Source organism: Bos grunniens, chromosome 19, assembly GCF_055505025.1.
Source record: "Bos grunniens cultivar Pamir isolate PY7600 chromosome 19, Bosgru_T2T1.0, whole genome shotgun sequence".
NCBI lineage: Eukaryota > Metazoa > Chordata > Mammalia > Artiodactyla > Bovidae > Bos > Bos grunniens.
In genome coordinates, this window is record NC_141183.1 from 39,961,776 (window position 1) to 39,982,144 (window position 20,369).

At 39.0% G+C, this 20,369-nt stretch overlaps 1 protein-coding gene and 1 pseudogene across 4 annotated transcripts in view; one reads left to right on the forward strand and one right to left on the reverse strand.

Moving 5' to 3' along the window:
• Nucleotides 1-20,069, reverse strand: part of PAFAH1B1 (platelet activating factor acetylhydrolase 1b regulatory subunit 1) — a 64,713-nt gene extending 44,644 nt beyond the window's left edge. The window contains exons 1-2 of one of the 3 annotated variants that reach the window (XM_086359683.1): nucleotides 19,706-20,069; nucleotides 18,878-19,151 (exon numbers count right to left, since the gene is read on the reverse strand). The gene's annotated coding sequence lies outside the window, so the exon portion shown is untranslated. Of the gene's footprint in view, nucleotides 1-18,877; nucleotides 19,178-19,705 lie in introns of all 3 variants that reach the window. The other 2 variants (XM_086359684.1, XM_086359682.1) reach the window with 2 other exon arrangements.
• LOC147352325 (protein transport protein Sec61 subunit beta pseudogene) lies at nucleotides 9,216-11,185 on the forward strand (annotated as a pseudogene). Its single transcript, XR_015148075.1, has one exon. The product of XR_015148075.1 is annotated as a protein transport protein Sec61 subunit beta pseudogene (transcript).
• Nucleotides 20,070-20,369: the final 300 nt, after the last annotated feature.

Consider the following 20,369-nt stretch of genomic DNA (forward strand, 5'->3'; position numbering starts at 1 on the left):
CAGGATTCTGTTTTTTAATCTCTTCACGTATTGGATTTCTGCACACAAGTTTTTTTGGAGAAGTTTCCACTGTTAAGATAAATTTGAAAAATCACTGATTTTACCCTGGGCTGCCTCCCACATTCTTTATAACTATATACAAGCAGTCTCTAGTACCAGACTGATCTCCTCAGGAGCAAACACTGAACTGAATCTGCCTCTCTAGTGTTTGAACCGAGTCAAGCCTTGAAAGCAAAATTTTCCAAATCAAGTAAGTACATTTCCACAGTTATAAGCAATTATACAATAATTTATAAGTCCAAAGCAATTTAGCCAATAAAATTCTTTCATATATGATTTTAAAAAAAGAAACCAAGTGAGCTTTAAAATGTTTTCCAAAAATAGCACATTTCTTCAGTATTCTTCAACATTCAAAAGCTTTATTTTAATAAAATATCAATTATATAGCCACTGTCAAGTAGTATTAGCAAAAGGTATTAACTATGTTTTTTTAATTGCCATACATATTAGAATTAAACCATATAAAACTGTCGATAACGGCAATTCCACAAATTCAATCTAACGCTTATCAATGGTATTTAAACACCACTAGCAAAGCTCTCAGCAACTAGCTGAATGACTTAGTTTCGACAAAAAAAAAAAATTAACCAGAGTAACTCCCTCCTCTGAGATTTCATAGTTCTTTGTACATACACATATTTAACATTTCTCACAGCACACAGTAATTATCTGCCTTGATGTTGTCTCAACAACACTCCTCCAAAGCTGCAAATCTGACATATTTCTCATTTTGTCTCCACCAAATATTATGGTAATCCACACACAGTAGGGATCGAGTAAGCATTTCTGTGTCTGCTACAGGAATCACAGTAAAATTGAGATTAAAAATTTACCATGTCCTCAGAAATAAAAGATGTACTCTACCACTTTATTCCCATCATTCTTTTTCAAATTCTGAAATATGGGCAATAAAATACATTTAAATCCAGCTGCTTAGACTGGATTTGATGTAATTTTTTTCTTTTAAAAGATTTAACACTAATGTCATAAAAGTAAACCAATTTAAAAATCCTGTAGAAAATCAATGGCCTGTCTCAACTTTATAATAAAACTTTAAAAATTAAAGACCATTTAATCTTCTAATGTGCACATTAATTACTCTTCTGGTTTTTGTTTAAAAATGCAAAGGACAAGTGACAATTAGATAAACCAAAGTCACACACACAAATCCATCACCTTAAAACTCAGAGGAAAAAGTTTACTAATACTTCTAAGCATACAAACAATAACAGAAAACATTGTTCTGTTGCTTTTTTTAAAAAAAGTACAAGTTACAGTGAATACTGATGCAGACAGCCCAAAGAAATTATAAGAATACAGGAATCACTGCAATTCTTAAGAACAGAGCAATGTTCTAAAATTGATGTTCCATGATGACTGTTTTGGAGATAACGTACAGGAGATAAAAGAGAAAGGGCAGGCTATAAGTAGAAGCTAAGAAAGGCCTGGACTAGGATGGAAGCAGTTAACAATGACTTGGGGGAAAAAAGAGCTTTATAGTCAATAGGGAATTATGCAAAAGTGCGATTTTTCTTTTTGACCTGGTCTACTACTTGCTCCTGGTTTTAAAGATGGATTTCTCAAGGATATGGTCTTGGTCCTAAAGGTGGATCCCCTTTAGAGGGTCTTTACCACCAAAGACAACTGCCCACAATCCAACGGGAAAACTTTCATTATATCTCAACTGAACTGATTTCTAGTGTACTACTATCCACATTCAATGCTCTCCTCCACTGCAACACTGAGAAGTAACTATATTCAGTGTCAATTATTCAGGTTTTTTTTTTACTGAGGATCTACCAGGTACCAAGCATACAAATCAAACAACATATCTATGTCCCATGTAACCCATGTCTCATCTATGAAAAGCTGCATGTGACTTAGATAGTCCCTGTCTTAAGAAACTTACAATATAGTTGAAGATGTGAGCTACATATACATAGCCTTTCAATCATTCATTAACTATTCTGCTGAACTCTGTTATATGAAGTTTTACTATAAATAAAGGTGAATAAAATGTAATCCATCCCTAGGAGAATGTACAATCTAGTTAGAGTAAGATGGGAGACTGGGGACAGGGAAGGAGATGATAGAGTACAACGTGAGCCAAGGACTGACCAAGTCAGCTTTGTGAACTGAAAGGCTAAAGATGGAAATGACTGGCAGTTTTCTGAGGCAGGTTTTAGAAGAAAGGAAAATAATATGTTGACTATAATATGAAAAAAATAACCAAGTGTAAAATTATTTTAAGCAATTGAAATATACAGTACTGTTAAAAAGCTGAGGCCATATCTATTACCTGACATAAATAAAAACACCTCCTCCTCGTATTTACCAGGAGTCCACTGTTATAGGAACGGTCTGCTGAAGCAAATGGTTTTCAGCAGCATAAAGTAGAGCTGTGTACTGACCCCCCTTTTTCTTTAACTCTATTTCTTAATGACTTTACCAGTTTGGGATATTATGGAAGAATGCTGCTCCTTACACCTTCAAACAAGGCAGGAATGTAGCAGATAGGAATCTACAAGCACTCCCACAAAGTTTATTTGGGTAAAACTAAGTTTTCACAAAACTACTTAAATCCTACATATAAATGGTTTGCACCTGATGTATGGAACACCCGCACTTGCCAAGAAGCTTAATCTCAATATGTATCAAAACTGGATTGAGGAAAACTATATCCATGGGTCAAACAATCTACCCACTCATTCAGACTTGACTCTCATATGACGTGGTATTCCCATATTGAGTGTTGTTAAATACTAGACATGTATCTACCTTAGAGATGTTGATGATGGAAATGATGATTACACATAATCTTCTTTATGAGGACCCCTATGAGAAATTACAGTCTGAGAGTACCAAATGTTAGTGACCTTTCTGAACTAATTGGTTCACTTTTATCCTAAGGACATTGTGAAAAATAACCTAACTGGTATTTTTTTCCTCCTGCCACCACATAGAAAGTTCAGTCAAATCTGTGCTCTCTGCCTGCAGGAAGACCACTGTGATAGACCTTTTTGGCCTAGATTCTGATTCTGTTTTATCCTTACCCTTTGTTTCTTTTTTCTCTTTGTTTTTAATTTGTGGTATTTTGTGGTTTCATCTTTATAAACTGCTTTAAATAGATTACAAATCAAATACAGAGACTAACTAGGCAGGTAAAAGTGTGAATCAGCTAGAAATAAAGCAACAGTGGTAGAACTGTTTGTTTGTTTTTAAGTAAATCTAATTAAAAACAAAAATCTGAGCAGACAAAACATATTTCTAATCTGAATCCTGGATTATCCATTTGCAGCCTCTGAGTAAGGCACTTTTTCTTGACGACTGCAGTTCTCTAGTTATACCTTTCCCCCATTGTTTATAAAGACATCAATAGGAAAGTATTTCTTCACTATAAACAGTACAAGGGCAATAATAAACAATAATGGAGTGGTAGGAACTTGTTTCAATGGAAAGTTTATGCCCATCTAAAGGAGAGCAGCTGTGACTCAGCTTAGGCCAACTGCTGCCACAGGAAAATGTGGGCCCCGCTGTTGTCAAAGCTTCTAATTTTTCAGGATAATCCAAAAAACCGAATTCTAAGATAATGACTCAAAAAAATAAACATTAACTATCCAAAGACAAGAGAAATGCATTTACACTTAGTTCATCATAAAGGCCACCAGTGTGCAACCCCTGGCCCAATATTGAATTAAATATAGGTTTTCTGAACAGACTGAGGAAAATGCAACAAAATTTAGGAATTTATGGTCTAAAATCAATGTCAACAATATTATTCATTCTATTTATTCAATTCAAAGCATAAAATTTACTAAAGAACAAATACTTAATCAACCTTAAGATAAAACTTTGTGGAACAAAAACAAAATTTATCATCTGCAGACACCTTTTTCATGTTCACTGCAACACCGTATGTAACAGTGAAAATCTGAAAACAATTTAAAGGCCTATTTCTGTACTATAGGTATAACAAACTAGAGATGATTATATATTAAGAAATTATTTAGCACAATAAACTAGATCTACATATATCAATACATCTTTTTTTTTTTAGGTGAAAAAACCAAGTTGCAGAATATACAGTGTAACATTCATGTAAACTCTAAAGATGATTATACATTGTTTATGGATACACTTGGTGGCTTCCCTGGTGGCTCAGATGGTAAAGCGTCTGCCTGCAATGTGGGGGACCCAGGTTTGATTCCTGGGTAAGAAGATCCCCTGGAGAAGGAAATGGCAATCCACTCCAGCACTCCTGCCTAGAAAATCCCAGGGACGGAGGAGCCTGATAGGCTACAGTCGGGTCGCAAAGAGTCGACACGACTGAGCGACTTCACTTTCACATGGATACATTTATGTACAGAAAAAGTATAAAAACAGAATAAAAGAATATATACAAACTTTAGGAAGAACTTTATCATTAGAAAGAGGGAGGGTGAGTAGGACTGGAAAGTGGGTGTCAACTCTTAACTGTAATAAAGCCGTATTTCTTAAAAATAAACTTTAAAGCAAAATGTTAACCTCTGTTAATTCAGGTAGTAGTTATGCGGAAATTTTGTTATATCATCACAGGTATTTCTCCTGCATATTTGACATATTCCATAATAAAAATAAACTGTAAATATGTAAAATAAAACTCAAAAGAAATGACGTCTAGATCCCATGATGGGCCCTCTTAAAACAAGCTGAATATATAAATGGTATGAAAGCCCTGAAGGAATCAATCCTACACTTTTGAGGTCCTACTGTGTACAATTTTGAAGTCAAATAGTAGAGGTTCAAATATCAACTACAAACTGACCTTAGGCAAATTTTCAAAATTCCTAAGCCTGTTTGTCCACATAAATCAAACAACTGTGGTGAAGCTTAAGGAGTTAATCAGTGTTAAGGGCTTCTCTCCATAGAGTTCTAGAATAGTGAAGACATACAAAGAGGAAATTATAATTTCACTTTGAAGATGACATGGCGTAGTACCTTTTACATTCTTACATACATCATCAATGTAACAAGAGATACTGCTTTTCTAGTGTCAAGGACAGAACACAAATCAGTTTTGCCACCACAAGAAGGCAGAAAGTAGACAGCCCTATTGCTATTATGTCAACTGGTCTTAATCATCTTCACATCACCAAATATCAAGCACCACTTACTGAGAACTATGTGCAAGGTACTGTTCTAGGCTCTTTAGTTAAGTATTCACTTGGTATGTCAGGTAAAAATTTATATAAGCTACAACAAAACTAGGAAAGGAGTATGTCAAGGCTGTATATTGTCACCCTGCTTATTTAACTCATACACAGACTACACCATGTGAGATGCCAGGCTGGACGACTCACAAGCTGGAATCAAGACTGCAGAGAAATATCAACAACCTCAGATATGCAGATGATACCACTTTAATGGCAGAAAGCGAAGAGGAACTAAAGAGCTTCTCGGTGAAAGTGAAAGAGGAGAGTGAAAAAGTTGCCTTTAAAACTCAGCATTCAAAAAACTTGGATCACGGCATCCAGTCCCATCACCTCAAGGTAAATGGGGGAAACGTGGAAACAGTGACAGAGTTTTATTTTCTTGGGCTCCAGAACCACTGTGGACGGTGACTTGCAGCCATGAAATTAAAAGACACTTGCTCCTTGGAAGAAAAGCTATGACCAACCTAGACAGCATATTAAAAAGCAGAGACGTCACTTTGCCAACAAAGGTCTGTATAGTCAAAGCTATGGTTTTTCCAGTAGTCATGTACTGCTGTTGAACCATAAAGAAGGCTGAGTGTCAAAGAATTCATGCTTTCAAACTATGATGTCGGAGAAGACTCTTGAGAGTCCCTTTGACACCGAGATCAAACCAGTCAATCCTCAAGGAAATCAACCTTGAATATTCATTGGAAGGACTGATGCTGAAGCTGAAGCTTCAATACTTTGGCATTGGATACAAAAAGCCAACTCTTTGGAAAAGATCCTGATGCTGGGGAAAACTGAAGGTAAAAACAGAAAGGGGTGACAAAGGATGAGATGGTTGGAGAGCATCACTGACTCAATGGACATGAGTGAGCAAACTGTGGGAGTTAGTGAGGGACAGGGAAGCCTGACATGCTGCAGATCATGGGGTCACAAAGAGATACAACTTAGTGACTGCACAACAATAACAAGAAAAAATACTTGTAGATACCTTAGAATTATGAATTCAAAGAAAATTTCTTTCAGGTGAAAAAAAAAAATTAGAGAAGGTTACCTGAAAAGAAGAACCTGGTATGCAGATTTGAAGGATATATATGTCAGAAGATACACAGAAAAAAAGAGAATGGTGGAGTGGTAAAGAGTGAAAATGCCATATCCTTAAGATATTGTTATCCTTAAGATAACAAAGTATCTTAAGGCTGAATCACCAGATACAAGGCAGGCAATAAGAAACAAGTGAAGCTGCTGAAATGTGAGATAGAACACAAAAGAAAAGTCCCTGAGTGTCCATTTAGGATTAAAAAAATACATTTTTAGCAAGGTACCCTTTGCATTTTCATATACAAAGCTGACTAAATAAATACAGTAAAAAGCTGGCAATGGGTTTTTCGCAAGAAAGCAATTTGAGAACTATGGTTCAGGAAAATTAATCTGGCGCTTTATGTACTATTTCACATAATTCCTCCTTTTTTTCTCTGCTATGGATGGCTAATGACACTCAGCTTCTCAATTTCACCCAAACACCCAAGCCACAAATCTCAGCTGTCTTCTGATACCTGCCACTCCTCATCGCACACTGTGTGTGTTCTCAGATGCTCAGTTGTGTCCAACTCTAAACCCCATGGACTGCAGCCCTCCAGGCTCCTCCGTCCACAGAATTCTCCGAGCAAGAAACCAGAGTGGGCTGCCATTTCCTCCTCCAGGTGACCTGCCCCACCCAGGGACTAAGCCCGCATCTCTCTCTTTTTTTTTAAAGTTCTACCAGTTTATTGCTACATGCTCAGTCATATAAGCCCATGGACTGCAGCCCGCCGGGCTCCTCTGTCCATGGACTTTTCCAGGCAAGAATACTGGAGTGGGCTGCCATTTCCTTCTCCAGCCCGCGTCTCTGGCGTCTCCTGCGCTGGCAGGTGATTTCTTTCCCACTGCGGCACATTACACACTCCCCATTCACAATTCTACCTCCTAAACCTTTCTCCAGTCAACAACCTTCATTGTCACTATTTCAAGCACTAATCATTCTTTCCTGAAAAAACCTCTTAAGAGCCCCTCCAACTCCAATCTATATTGTTCACTGCCACCTAAACTACCTAACTCTACATCTGATTATAATGTTCACCTTGCTTGAAACGATGCCTTCCAAATTGCCTAGAATTCAGAACAACCCAGAATTTATAAATTCTATCTATCTGGCTCATATGTACCTTTTCAGTCTCATACTCACATGTACTCTACAATTCCCTCTGCAAATTACTTACCAGCATTCACATAATAGTTTTTCATGCTTCTGTACCTGTATGTGTTGCTCTTTCCTTTACCTAAAATGACCTTCTTCCATGTCCACTCCAATTACTCATTCAAGATCTGGTTTAAATATCGTTCTCAACCATCTTTAGTAGGGAGATTTAATGAGCCCTGAAACAGCGTGACACATATCATGATATTCATGACTTTAACCCAGGACCCAGATTTAAAAGACTACAGAAGGATACTGAATTTCCTACCCATTTAATTATTTCATTAAGACTCTGGAGAACACTCTAATTTCAATCAAGTTTTCCTATTTTTGTAAAACTGAATGGCACAAAAAAATATTCTTAGAATTTGACAAATCTAAAAGTAGGGAAGAGAGAAGTAAAATTTATCAAAGGAATGAATACGTGATGAAATATTGTATCGATCCAAGTTTATTTACCATATATGAATAAGCAATGAAAAATTATAGCTATAATAGAATTAACAAATTTTAACTTCTTTAATGATTCAGCAGCCACTTTAAATTTTTACAGCATTACTATGGTGCTATCTTTTTATAATCACAAATTTTAATATAAAGTTATAACATAAAAACAACATAATAAATCATTATTTAAGCTTTCTGGCTCTTTGGACTTGGGTTAAATGAGAGTTTTACACATAGTAGTGGATCTTTAAAGAGAAATTTCCCTCCATCTACTGAGAAAAACAGCAAAGGCCTATACCTTTAGAGAAATTAAAAACTGTACCAGGTCATTAGTTCTCGTTTTTATGGAAGCATCATAATATACACCAAAGCTTCAAATATCACTAGCGTAGAGGATATCTAAGACCCAAAGTACTTTAATGAATAATGGGGGGGGGGTCAGCCTTGATTTTTTCTATATTCAATTACCTGTATCTGCCAAGTTTAACACTTCAATGTTTGTTCAATTTTTCTGTCTGTCCTAAATAGTACCACCACAGTTCACACCATCAGCTCTCACCTGGACTGGACTAATTTACTTATTTATTTTAGAATATTTGCTTGTTTGGCTGCACTGGGTCTTAGTTGCAGCATACAGGATCTTTGATTAATAGTTGCACAACTCTTACTTGTGGGATGTGGGATCTAGTTCCCTTATCAGGGATCAAACCCAGACCCCCTGCACTGGGAGTGCAGAGTCTTAGCCACTGGATCACCAGGGAAGTCCTTGGACTGGCCTAATTTAATTCCAACAGGTCTTTCTAAATCTAGTCTTGACCTATTAACATTTATCTTATACTCAGCCCTAGAATTATCTATTTAAAATACAATCTGACCATATCACTTAACTTAAAAACAATTGTTCATTGGCACACTAGTTTTTAATTAACATTTATTTAAATACCACTTACTGTATGCTAGTCACTGATTTAAGTGTTTCAGAAGTGTTCATTTACTCCTCATAACTACCTATGAAGATTTAAATAAGGAGATTTTATACTGTGTGTATGTGTGTGTGTAGTGCAACAGAGCTATGTAAGTAGCAGAGCTGAACACATGCATCTGATCTCCAAAGTCAGGGCCTCTAATCACTGCATTATGCTGCACCTATTTCCCAAAGTCCACATGCTTAACAGTGTATAAGGTCTTTGATTAGTATCTGGTCCCTTTCCACATTTCAAGTCTTACTTCTAATCAAGCCCCACATTGCTCAAACTCTAGTTAACACTGAGTACCTTGTAATGCACGCCTTCCCTCTCCTCACTTTGACACCTTTATTATTTTACTACTGCTTGTCCCCTGTCTGGAGTACTTTCCAGCACCTCAGCACAGTTCTCATAAGAGTGCACTGAATACATTCTGATGAAAGAATGAATTTTATGAAATGAAATGAATTAATTATAAAATAAAAGAATGAATTAATACCTCATAAGGTTAGTAAGCAAAAATTTAAAAAAATCTACTATTAATTATACTGATAGATATAAAACAACAACAAAAAAATATTTTAGAATTTAAGTCTCCAATACACCTAATGGTTATCCTGTTAAAACATACACAAACAACAACAACCAAAAAAACTTCCCCCAACCTTGGTTCTCCTTCAACTCTTTCTCATTGCTTCCAAACACTCATATTTGCTCAACAGCGCAAACCAAAACAAACAAATCTCAATTCTTCACCTTCTTCATTCCTTGTTTGTCTCACTTCCCATATCAAATCGGTTAATAATTTATACATACTCAATCTCTCTCGAATCCATTCTTTAAACCTTCACTGTCTCTTAAATAGTTATCACAGGCCTATCTGCCTCCATCCACTCCATAGCTGCATTTCCCACAATGCTGACAGCTGTCTTTTTAAAAGGGAAATCTAATGATGTCACTTATCACAAATTAAAATCACCCTCTGCCACCTCAAGGACAAAAAGAGTTCTTCTCAAAAACAATCAACTTGGAAGCTTACTGAAAATGCAGATAGCCCCTGATGCCCCCTCAACCATGGAATTTGCATTGCGTGAGTCTAAGACGAGCCTACAAATGAAAATGGTCCACGTGCCACCCAGCTTTAGAGGTCAGATCAGGGCAGTGTTCTCTATACTCATCATCACTCCAGCCATACTGAACTACAACTACATGTAACTTCCTCACCAACTAAGGGGTACTTCTGAGACTAGGTACAAATTAATTCTCCAAACAACATGACACGATTTCTTCAAAAATGTTTAACCAACATCTTTGTGAAGATCTCCTTGAAAACATCTTGCCAAGTATATATTGTGATTTTAGCATTATTGTTCTACCTTTGCACGTTAAATATGTGTTTATAAGTTCTAAGATCATTGAGGGCAAGTGCTGACAATCATGTTTGCATCACCAATGCTTAGAATATATCTAAATAAATGTTTGCTGGACAGAAAAATTGATGAAAATTTAGAAGAGAAACAAAAATAAGTAATGGTATTGGACAAGGGTTTTAAAAGTTGAAACCTAATGATATTCCTTGTACAAGTAATACAGTAGAAGGGCAAGATTTAAAAACAACTGCCAAAAAAAACAACTGCCAAGTGGGATGGGGTGGGAGGGAGGCAGAAGAGGGAAGGGACATATGTGTACCTATGACTGACCCATGTTGACATGTGACAGAAACCAACACAATATTGTTATTATCCTTCAATTAAAAATAAATTTTAGCTCTGGCTTCGAGGCTCTATCGCTCCTCTGCAGTTCACTTCGGCTCCCTGCCACCCTCCTGTCTTCAACATGCCTGGCCCGGCCCCCAGTGGCACTAACATGGGCTCCTCAGGGCGCTCTCCCAGCAAAGCAGTGGCGGCCCGGTCAGCGGGATCCACCATCCAGCAGAGGAAGAATGCCAGCTGTGGAACAAGGAGCGCAGGCCTTACGACCTCAGCGGGCACTTGGGGGATGTGACGATTCAACACAGAGGATTCACCAGGGCTCAAAGTGGGCCCTGTTCCAGTAGTGGTTATGAGTCTTCTGTTCATCGCTTCTGTATTTATGTTGCACATTTGGGGCAAGTACACTCGTTCATAGATTCGGCTACATCCATCTGTCTGTCATCTGAAGAAAGGAAAAAATCCCAACATATTTTGGACCAAAACCATAGTGATTTTCTGTTCATGAGGAACAAATTTTCTGCAAGTTTACTGTTTTACAGGGAACTTAATAAGAATTAAAGAATCGATTTTTTTTCTATGGCTAATAAACTTTTTAATTCATTTTAAAAAATAAATAAATAAATTTTAGGGACTTCCCTGGTGGCCCAATGATTAAGATTCTGAGCTCCCAATGCAGGGGGTCTGAGTTCGACCCCTGGTCAGGGAACTAGATCCCACATGCTGCAACCAAGAGTTCGCATGCCACAAGGACCTGGCACAGCCAAATAAATAAATATTTAAAAAATAAAGTAAAAATAAATTTTAAAAAAACTGCCAAGAACTGTAATAACTGCGATGCTCAAGACTTATCTTGCACTCAAATTATAAATTCTCCTTAATATAAAGTAAATCTCCTTCAGGACATAGATCTTAGTTCTGTTTTTAAAGAGTCCAGTCAGTCAAAAATATTTTGTTTCCCGCTTCAGTATTTACAAGTTTTCTGAGGGAAAGGGAAGAACAAGGTGGATTCAAATAGTAGCACAGCACAGATGAATAAGATGCCTTATTTGCTTTGCTTCTCAGATCACAGCAGTCTCCCTCCAAACAAGTCCCAAAATGTGGAGCTCTTCTCTAAAATCCCAACACTGAACTTTACTCTCAGAATAATTTCTACAGGGATATATAATTCACTTAAATGTAGCTCCTTCAAAGACTTTCTCTGATCTTTATTCTTCAAACCACTGTTAAAATGTTTTAAACAATACGTGAATAAAACGAGGATTACTTAAATTAATATTTAAAATCCTAAACAAAATTTTCTTGATGGATGTAAATTGTTTTAATAAAAGGGGAAGAGGAGGTAAATCTGCCTTACTGAAGAATTCCAAATGACACGTGTAAACTGATACTCCCCTCACCAGGGCATGTAACTGGACACATTTCCAAAAGGTAAAGGAAAAATAATAACTTTAAAAGACAACTGACAAACACTACATTAACCAAGTGATGAAGGTTAGCATCACCAGTGATGTTTTGTGGGCATCACGCAGCCTCTGACATGATGTGATGAGAAGTGTACTTCACCTCTGCGGTATTTTTTTCTGAAAATCCACAACCCTTGTAATAATGAAAAAGCATCAGACAAACCCAGTTTGGGAGACATTTTACAGAATACCTGACCAGGACCTCAAGACTGCAAAGGTCATGGAAAACAAGGGAAGACTGAGAAACTGTCACAGACCAGAGGAGACTGGGGATACAAGACAACCAATTGCAAGGTGGTACCCTGGATTAAACCTAGAACAGAACGAGGCCATTAAAGGAAAACCAGCGAAATTCAAATCAAGTCTGGAGTTTAGCTAATAGGAAATACCAAGACTGACAAATGTACCACAGAAATATAAGATGTTAACAGTGGAGGAAATTAGGGGCAGGGTATATATAAGAACTCTCTGCACTATCTTTACAACCTGTCTACACATCTAAAATTATCCCAAAATAAAAAGGTATTCTAAAAAAGAAGGAAAAATGTGGAGTTATTTAATATTTAACAGTACAAATAAGGGACTTCCCTGATGGTCCAGTGCTAAAAAATTCACCTTCCAATGCAGGAGACACGAGTTCAATCCCTGGTTGGGGAGCTACGATTGCACATGCGTCAGGCAACTAAGCCAACAAAGCCCCAGTACAGGCCAAATACAATAAGCACATTACTTTAAAAAAAAAGAAGTACCAATAAAAGCTTTGTTAAAATAAAGATACAAATACACTCTGCAGTTTAAATAAAATGCTTGCAAGCAATATAATTTTATATTAAAAAACAGAGTTAGTCCATTTGGCATTGATTTACACAGCACTTCTTGCCTATTAAGAAATTTTGAAAATTCTTAAGAAATATACTTAAAACTATAAGAGCTATATTATTGCTTACTTTTATGAGTAAACAGTATGCTAATTCTCTTAAAGTCTCTAACAATAAAAAATATCTACTAAAGGATTTAGAGGCCTTTTATCCAATAATAGCAACCACCCTATGAATTAGATACTGTCAACATTATCCACTTACTGGTAAAAAATAGGCTTATTGCTCAAGGCTCACAGAGACTTCCCTAGTGGTTCAGACAGTAAAGCCTGTACTGCAGGAGACCTGGGTTCAATCCCTGGGTCAGGAAGATCCCCTGGAAAAGGGAATGGCAACCCACTCCAGCATTCTTGCCTGGGAAATCCCAATGAACAGAGGAGCCTGGCAGGCTACAGTCCACGGGGGTCACAAAGAGTCAGACATGACTAAGCGACTAACACACTTCCATAGCTGACAAAAATGATGCAGCAGGATCAGAATCTAAAATACTCATTTCGGTTTTAGTCAACAGCTTTGTCTCATTTTTTCTGCTAGTGCTTTTACCCTTTAAAAATAAAATAACAAAAATAATAGTAAATAATAATCAATATAATTAACTTTTTTTTCCTTTGGCCACAACGCACAGCTTGTGGGCTCCCCAACCCAGGCCCTCAGTAGTGAAAGCCCAGAAGCCTAACCACTGGACCATCAGGAAGTTCCCAATACAACTGACTCTTAATCTTCACCTTCCTTTCTTCTGCAGTCAGTATATTTTTCATAAAATAAACAAACATGGAAGGAAAGATGAAGAGATAAAATAGATGCCTTACACACACAAAATACTAGTATCATAAAACATATCCTTGTATCTTTGTCACAGATTAAAAATGAATTAAATCTACAACATGCAAATCCTTAAAAACATAAGCTTTCAACTAAATTCCTTAAAAATTTCCCAGATTCTTAATTTCACAGTTATCAAAAGAGTCTCTCAGAAAATTCGTATCTGCCTCAGTTAACTGTCAGTAATTCTGGTGAGCACATAAGAGCTCAACGAACAGATAATTGAAATGCAATGAGCAGAAATGCAAATGAAATTTGTCTAGTTGGGTAAGTTCACTTCTTACAGGTGAGTGTTCTGTGGCCCTGAAACAACTATTTCGGAAGTGCTACCTTGTTCCTGGGACAACATAAAATCTCTGTACAGGAAATATGAACACTTTTCCTTTATTCACCTTAATTCCAGAGAGATCCCTGGAAGTTAGCCACTACAAAGAACTACAGGATAGCACATTTCCTTACACAGAACCCCATACTCAATCAAACTTAAAAAGTGTTTATTTACTTATTAATACCCCTAGAGGAACTAAAAAGCCTCTTGATGAAAGTGAAAGAGGAGAGTGAAAAAGTTGGCTTAAAGCTCAACATTCAGAAAAGTAAGATCATGGCATCTGGTCCCATCACTTCATGGCAAATAGACGGGGAAACAGTGGAAACAGTGTCAGACTTCATTTTTGGGGGGCTCCAAAATCACTGCAGATGGTGACTGCAGCCATGAAACTAAAAGACGCTTATTCCTTGGGAGGAAAGTTATGACCAACCTAGATAGCATATTCAAAAGCAGAGACATTACTTTGCCAACAAAGGTCCGTCTAGTCAAGGCTTTGGTTTTTCCAGTGGTCATGTATGGATATCAGAGTTGGACTGTGAAGAAAGCTGAGCGCCGAAGAATTGATGCTTTTGAACTGTGGTGTTGGAGAAGACTCTTAAGAGTCCCTTGGACTGCAAGGAGATCCAACTAGTCCATTCTAAAGGAGATCAGCCCTGGGTGTTCTTTGGAAGGAATGATGCTAAAGCTGAAACGCCAGTACTTTGGCCACCTCATGTGAAGAGTTGACTCACTGGAAAAGACCCTGATGCTGGGAGGGATTGGGGGCAGGAGGAAAAGGGTATGACAGAGGATGAGATGGCTGGATGGCATCACCAACTCGATGGACGTGAGATTGAGTGAACTCCGGGAGTTGATGATGGACAGGGAGGCCTGATGTGCTGCGATTCATGGGGTTGCAAAGAGTCGGACACGACTGAGCGACTGAACTGAACTGAACCCCTTAAATAAATATACTTAAATATTTAAATGTACTTAAATATTGATTTAATATTAACTTATTAATATTACTTGTATGTATGCAGCATTACTATAAATATACTATGATAAAGCTGTATTAGGCATTTTCTGGAAGTTCCCATTCAAATGCCTTATACAAGCAAAACAGCAATATACGATCATGTGAATAAATGCCAATTTAAATGATACAGGCAATAAATGCTACCAGTTCTCACCATTTTAGAAAAGAAATTAGCAAACATAAAAAGTTATGAAAAGAGTCCACTTTGTCAAAAGAAAAAAGAATGTTGATTATGCAAGGCAATACCCAAGTAGTCCACTGACTACAGTATTTACCTCATTCTAGCTACTAACCCAACACGTGACCTTGAGAAAAGAAATTCTCTACATTTTAGTTCTCTTATCCATAAAAATACCAGTCTTTCACAAAAAGTACCTGACAGAACAAATGAAATGCCACGTTCAGACGAGATGGGGCGCGTTCAGGGTGGTATGGCCGTAGACAAAATGCCACGTTCAATACGTTTACAAACTTCTAGGAAAATGTTCAAAATGTTAGATGACAGTACCTTCAAAGGATAGTTTTCCAGCTTACACAAAAGCACAGATCAATCTAACTAGGTAAGTTTCAACTAAAAGCCACCATCTTTTAAAGAGAAAACAACAGATCAAAATAGCAAGTCCTTATAGTATCTGCATCCAAAGACTATAAAGCATTTCACAAGTAACAATTAAAATGTTTAACTGCCATGACAAGATTAAAAATTATACACACAGCAGAAATTAAACTAAGGTTCCACTTAAATGACTAGCCAAAGTGCCGTGTCAAACCAGCAACAAAGCTGAAACAACTCAAAAAGCCTTCACTGCACTAACCTAGTAATAGGCTTATATAATACAGCATCTTTCTTCATGAAATACACATTTCTCAAAACAATTGGCCTTCAGCAACTAAGAGTCACTCTACAGCTAAGCACTAGGAGAACAGGTTTGCTTTTTCTTTTCAGAAGTCATATATCATCAGTTTCTTGTTTTTGTATAGTTTTATTTTTAATAGAGCAACTTTTTAAGTTATATAAAAAAAAAGTTGTACAGTAAAAGTGGCAAAGAATTTCTACTTTAAACTATCTCTTTTTCCAAAGTGTATGAAAACTGATTACCAGTCATAAAGAAATATTTTCACAACAGAAAGTTACAGGCAAATAAAGAAATCTCTTTTAGGACCACAGCAGACATGACAGGCGTGGTTAAACCAACAGAGCCTCAAGTCCCTTTGGCAGAAGAGTGCATGACTCACTGCTTTAGAACTCAATGGGAAGAATTGGAAAATTCATTTCGATTGTCCTAAGGTTTTACTTTGTGTTTGTCTTTTAAGGTATCTGCATCCTAATGATGATAACTCCCATAGTTTCTATGGCTTACTAATTAAGAGGACAAATTGTGAATAATACGAATCACAGGTAAACAAAAAGATCCTCTTTTTTCTTGGACACTGAAAATATGAGCTGTAAGATAAAGTCACATATACAGTATCATTTATTGCCTAAGAGGGAGAAACATTTACACTGAAAATATATATATAAACAATGAAACATGGATGTTCTAGCTGGAAAACCAAAAATTATTATACTGATTTCTCCCTTCTAGAAACATCTCTAAATTTTTTATATACCAGAGTAACTGTATTTGGAAAAAAAGATACCAAGTAATTCTACTAAAAAATTAATCCATCCCAATCTCATTAAAAGTTTCATAAGTATAGGATTATTAAGAATTTTAAAAATTGATCTCCAAATTAAGCAAAAGATTCTGCCACATGTATTAGAAACATATCCAGATACACATTTGGAAGTAAAAGCTCTCATACTTAAATCAAATTATTTTAAACTCCTAATCAACTAGTAATCTACTGAAAAATCTTGGCTCTTAGTACACTCTTATAGCTACAAACACTAAGGGTTAGGATATGTTAGACACATAACACTAACCTCATTCCTTGCCACATGAACCCTTCTACTTTTTAATCACGTTAAAAATAACAAAAATATAAAAATGTATCATACACTGACAAACAGTCCTAAGGCCCATCAAAACCACATTTACAACATCAATTTGACATCCTTCTGAGAACATATATTCACATGAATGCTTGATACATGACATTATAATGACCTACCCTCTCTTAAGGCAGTACCTTACTACAAGATCTCTTCCAAAGGACAACACAAGAGAAAGGGTCTATATAAAGAGCATTTAACACAAATTACCTTATTCTCTCTTACTCACTTTGATGTTCATTATTTAAAAATCACAGATTTTACTGTTTTAATGCAAACTAAAGTTAAAGAAAACATCTATAATGTCTTCATTAGATTTTTGCAATATTTCTACTATTTTTTGCCAAATATTTCTGGCATTTGTTAATTTACATTTACTTAACTAAAACAATAAAAAATATTAAGAAGTGTGTATATATGTATATGTATGTGTATATATACATACAGGTAATATACAGACAATAAGTATTTGCTTTAGAGCAGGGACACTGCTTTTTACTCCACCTTGCAAAAAAAAAGGTAGAAACTAAAAACATGAGATTTTAAGATTTACTACATAGAAATGCCTTTGTTGTAGCACCAATTAGCATCAAATAACCTTACAAAACATAAGCAAGAGAAAAATGCTATGAAAGGGCAATCTAGCATTTCACAGCTTCTGCTCTCTTACTCCACCCAGTCTCCTCAGCTCAATGGCTGTTCACAGCATCCACAAATATTAGCCCATTTTTTAAAAAAAAGAGGTGGGAGAGGCACTGAAATAGAGCTAGCTCCATCAAAATCAAGATAAACAGAAATATTTTGTGAAAAATTAGGTTCCATTCTGATTTATAAAAATAACAGCTTTGTTTTAGGAGATAGATCCTCCCCTTGTGAACAATCCAAACAATGATCATTTATAATAGAACATGAAAGAATAAATCACCCTAAACAGAGACCACGCTTATGCTTTAATAAAAACTGCAATTTGCAACTGCCAATTATTTTGCAAAACTGTGTCCTGAAAGATACCCACGAGAGATTAAAAGGTAGCTAATGCCTCAGACCCAAATCAGAATTCTTTAAGTAAAAGCTTTTAATATATTCAACATTATATCACTAACGACCTACCCAACCAGGACATTTTTCCTGATTAAAAGACTGAACCCCGCAGCAATCAAACTCTGCTGCAGCAAAAAAGGAATTAAAAAAAAAAAAAATTCGAGCAAATACTACCGTGGCAAAAGGGGAGAGATGACATTACTGGTATGAAAGGCCCAAGCACGGTTTCCTCCGCCCTAGGCTCAGAATGAAATTCACACAAAACAACCCACCCCCCAACAAAAATAGAATTACCAAAAACGGCACAATTGTTTTGTTTAGCCTTTAAAACCTTATAAATCTCAAGGATTGTGTGTTAAAGTAGAGGTCGGAATAACAGTAACATCTTTCTTCTCTCCCGATTGCCTCTTAAGGAAAGGGGGAGGGGGGGACCTTGGCATGACATCGCCCATTGAGAACGGAGACCACAAATCTGGTTCTTCGCTTCCAAAGCAAAATTTCTTAACCAAAAGACTGATATAGATTGGACCCAAAAGGCAACCCAAAAAGAAAATCTCCCGTCTTCCTTCCAAGGAGTTTCTTGCTAAGTCACGGAAGAAAGGCAGAACAACAAATAAAGCCAAGCCACCTTCCGCTCTTGTCTCAGATACTGAAAAACCTCCTCCTCCTCTCCACTCTTCTGTTTAGAGACGTACTGTTAAAATTTGCCCACCATCTCAAAGGCATTTTCTCACCTGGGAGGTTAAGGCAGGCACTGCGTTTCCTATACGAGTGGGGAGATTCGAAGGAGAATGGCTGAGGGCCTCGAAGCTCAGTGTTACAACGTCAAAAGGCAGCTCCCGTTGAAGGAGCCGACGGCAGAAAAGAAAATCCTGCCGGATTTGGTGGGTGGATGCTGCGGATGGTTCGGTGGGGTCAGGCCGCTCCTCCTCAGTGGGTGCAGGGGCTGAACCACCGCATAGGGGGGCCAGGGAAAGGCTGGACCATCCTTCTCAGGTCAACTCCATCCTAAGGACAGGTGGGGGACGGAACGCCTGCAGGCCGGTGGACAGTGCCGAGAAGGCTTGAGCCCGGTCCCTGAGCGCCAGCCGCGGGGCGGGGTGGGGACTGCGGAGCTTCTCTCCCGCGGACAGGGAGAGGAGAGCCGAACCCTCTCCCCAAGATCTGAGAGCGACCTGCTCCCCACGCCCTTCCTACCCAAGAATACTTTTCTTGCTAAGTCACCAAGGGAGGAAGGCGATCCCTTCCCGGGGAAGGCCGCGGGTGGAGCCGCGGCGGCCCTGGCACCCCCAGAACCCGGGCCAGGGAGGAGGGGAGCGAGGGCAGCGCCCTACCCGGCCTGTCCCCCCCTCCTCCCGTGTCTCTCACTCAACGGCCGTCGCGGCCGCCATTTTGAGAGCGAGGAGAGAAGAAGAAGGAGGAGGAGGCGGCGGCAGGGGGAGGGGAGAATGGGAGGGAGGGGACCGGCGCAGCCACATCGTCAGGCCGCCGGGCCCGGCCCGCAGCCGCCCGAGCGCGGTGGAGGAGACATAAGGGAGGGCGCAGACCCTCGCCCGTCTTACCGGAGCGCTGCACCGCCGCCTCCGCAGGGCCTCTTCCGTCCTTCACTCCCATCCACCGGCGGGGGAGGGGGAGAGGGAGAGGGAAGGGAGGAAGGAGGGAGGGAGGGGAGGAGGGAGGGGGAGGATGGCGCGCTGGGCCCGGTCCCGGGGAGGGGGAGGGGAGGGGAGCGGGCGGGCTCCTCAGCCGTTCCGGGGCTCGAGCCCAAGCCCGGCGCTCGCGGTGGCTCTAAGCTCGCGCCCGAGCGCTCCCCTCCTTCTTCTTCTCGTTCCCTGGACCCCGGGGTCGCTGCTCGTCCGCTCGCTCACTCGCTATCTCGGCCGCTGGACTCCGCCGCCGCCCCGCCGCTCCAGCTCCGTCTGTCACAGGAGCTGCCCCAACGCCCTGACGTCACCGCGCCGCCGCCGCCGCCGCCGCTGCCGCCGCCGCCCCAGACCCGCGGGGAAGAGGGAGGGGAGGGGGGCCGGGAGCGGAGGAGGGACTGCGGCGCATGCGCGGGCCAGGGCCCGGCCCTGAGCCGCGCTGCCTTCCGCTTAGCAGGCTGGCGGGCTGATGCGGCTCGGCGGTGTAGAGAGGTGGGGTGGGGGACAAGTGTGCGCGAGAGGTGCTCATTTTCGCTCAGCACGCCTCTGCAATCTGTGCAAAGGCTCTCAGTAACATTTTCCT